This window comes from Apium graveolens, chromosome 10 (genome assembly GCF_009905375.1).
Source record: "Apium graveolens cultivar Ventura chromosome 10, ASM990537v1, whole genome shotgun sequence".
Lineage (NCBI taxonomy): Eukaryota > Viridiplantae > Streptophyta > Magnoliopsida > Apiales > Apiaceae > Apium > Apium graveolens.
This window is the reverse complement of record NC_133656.1, coordinates 212956997-212960534: the sequence shown is the minus strand read 5'-3', so window position 1 is coordinate 212960534 and position 3538 is coordinate 212956997.

Below are 3538 nucleotides of genomic sequence, written 5' to 3'. Positions count from 1 at the left end.
TAGTCCCCTATCAATCTCTCTTATATATATTATATATAACACTTTGCATGCTTAGAGCATCTCCAACAATGTAGATACCTTAGCAAAAAATCATTAATACATGCTATAAATAAAAAATATAGAGATTATGTAAAAAAAAAATCATCTCCAATGGTACATTCCCCTTGCCTATAAATATTGTCAACCTCTTGACGTTGACTATATTTGTTGAACTAGTACAAACCTGTAAAAAATTCTGTTAAAAATATTCTAATCATTTATTACCATATTGAAGTTATATATTCTATTTATGACCCATAAAATTTTAATAACATACTATTTTTAAAATATATTTAACCAATATAACCAATACCATCGAAGTACAATATCTTACATATTCAACAAATTTTATATATTGTTTTACAGGTCCGGTTTAGCCAACCAATTATAACCAATACCATTGGAGATGCTCTTACAAGTTACAATTTACAAGCCATAATTAAAAAAACAATTAAAATGTAGAACTTTTAATTTTTTTTCCGTTTTTTTTAAAAGCATGATATCACACCCTACTTGCGGAATGTCGAGGGTTTGAATATTGTAACAGCAAGAAGAGTGCGTTAGTGTGTTATTTATATAAAGAAGATGTATAATGTGTACTTTGATCGTGTACAAAATGAGAGACTTTAGAAACTTTTGCCTCAAAAATATTTATAGTAAATCATAGAATGTATTGCAAAAGTTTGATATCTTAATGTTGTCAACTAGTTTTCATCAATCTGACAAAAAAATAAAAATAAAAAACTAGTTTTCATCAAATAAGTACGGTGACTAGGGAGTGAGAATCCAAACAACTAGACAAAAATTCAAAGTTTTAAATTTATAAAGAACGAGAGTACTGTCCTATTGAGGATTAATAGAGCTTAGTTTCTGAATGCAGGTTAAAATTACAAAATGCAGGTCACGGCTATTAGAGCATATGCATCCATTAGAGAAATTAATTTATCATTTAAATTAATAGAGTTGGTTACTTTTAACATTAAATTATTTTTTTTCTTAATTTTTATATACGCATAAGACTTTCAATTCATCAAATATTATTTTTCAAATAAATTGTTGGAAAATATTTGAATAAGAATTTATTTGCATTTATTTTATTTGATTTGTCACTTATGTATTTTGATTTTTTGTAACTCTTATATTAATGTCATGATTTTAATTTGATTATTAATTTTGATGCTACAAAATTGAATAATTTGTAAGTTACAAGTTCATTTCCCCTATAAAAAGAGGCCTTGCCTCATTGGTTTGGACACACAAAAAATACATACAAACATTATTTTTCTTGCATTCCTCTTAGAGTTCTAGGTTCTTGTTTCTGTGAGATTGAAAGTAGTTTTTGATCGGCTCGTAGAAGGCAGGTCGTGTAGTGCTGAAGACTACCTTTGTTCGTTGTATCATGGGAGACGAAAACCGCATCACCTTCAAGCACACACGGAAGGGACTAATCTGTTTTAAGGATAACGTAGTGCTCACGTGCCTCGGACAAGTCTTTTGGTATTTTAATCTTATATTCTTGATTTAAGGTAACTTCTAAACATTACTCTCTACATAAATAAGTACACAATATTATTATTAAAAGTAAAAAAGATAGCAAGTTGTGCAAAATAAAGAAGAAACACGTGCAAAGAAAGGTAAACAGGTGGGACTCCAGAATTGCTGGATGTTGACAACTTCTTTAATTATTAATGATCATGTTAATGAATCAAAGGAGTATCAATTTTTGATGTCTTTCATTTACAATCGCTGCATGTCATTTTTCATGACTCAATTAAAAAAATGATGAATCATTTGAAATAGAGCCCCAGTGCATATGCTCTCACCGTTCTCTCCTTTGACTTGAATTGTATGCAAATCAGTATATTGAATATGTTTTCGAATTTTAGGCAAATTAGTACATTAAATTTTTAGTAAGAAGAAGAATGGATGTTTCTAATATTTATTTTTTTTAAAATGAAAAAAGAGAAAAAAGTATATAGAATATACTACTAGAATTTGGTTGGGGTGCGTGAGAAATAGAGATGTTCACCGATTATTTTGGTCTGGATCCTTAATATTTTTCAAACCGAATCGGCAAGAACGGTTTTTTGAAAATCAAAATCAAACCAGACCAATTAAACACGGAGACCAAATCAAATCAAACCATAAAATAACAAATTGGTTCGGTTATGATTATGAACCACAGTTTAAACTTAATCATTTACTTTTGTTTCGTTTTTATTAAACTTACAACGAAACAGTTATTTAAGTAAATGTAATATAAAATTTACTATATATCAGTATTATATATTACATATAAGTACTATGATATATATTTATAAATATTTAGTTTACATAGAACTTTCATATGCTTTAATTTTATTTAAATAATACTAAGTATATGAATTAGAGTATAACTACGACATATTAACAATTAACTGAAGTTTTTATATAAAAAGTAATTTGATATTTTTAGTATAATATAAACCTACACATACACAAAATCAATTTATAATGTTAACTTATATGTATATATTAGAATTTATATATATTATTATATAATAGTTCGGGTTGGTTTATATGATTTTTATTTATTGGAAATCATAACCAAGCCATTTATGCGTAAACGGCAGGGATGACAATCGGGTCGGTCGAAACGGGTTTCGTAAAAACCAAACCCAACCCAATTTTTTTTGCCAAACCCGAACCGGAACCCGGAAAAACCCGAACGGCTAAATCCGCATCTGAATCGATCGAGTTTTGATAGGGTTTGGTTCCGGTTCAGGTTCAGGTTCAAGTTTGTAGATCTCTACTAAATTGCATTTTAATTTGCACAAACTCTAGTGAAAGATTAATAGAATGTGTTTTGAGCAAGGTGATCATAAATCTGATGATATTGAAGTTTCTGGGGTTGAATAAGAGGTTTCAGAGAATACAATGAATCATACTTTTATGAATAAAATTGTTGGTGAAATAATGCAAAAATCTTGACATTTATTATACTTGTATTGAACATACTGCTGAAAACATGTTTAAACGATTTTAATGCAATAGTGTGAAAGTATATTTTTTATTAATAATATTACTAATATTATATTATATATTATATTACTACTTATAAAGTATAAAATATTTGTTATATATTAACGCGGGTTTCAGATCAGGTTCGGTTTCGGGTCAGAACGGAATGAGTTTCAGGTTTTCGAGTCCGGTTCGAAACGGTATGCCTAAAACCCAAATCCAACCCAAAAGTGGTTCGAGTTTAAAAATCAAACCCGAAGCCGAATTCAAACCCGAAATATTCGGGTTCGGTAAAACCCGATCGGATCGGTATGGATCGGATATTTATCGATTCGGTTCAAATGCCATCCCTGGTAAACGATCTGGTTAATCGAACTATTAAAAACGAATTTAGCGGTTTCAATTTTTTCTAGTTCGGATTGTTGTGATCTCAGATTCACCATTTGACGTATTTTTTAAACACCTCTAGTGAAAAATAGTTCCATCTGAACTAAATCAT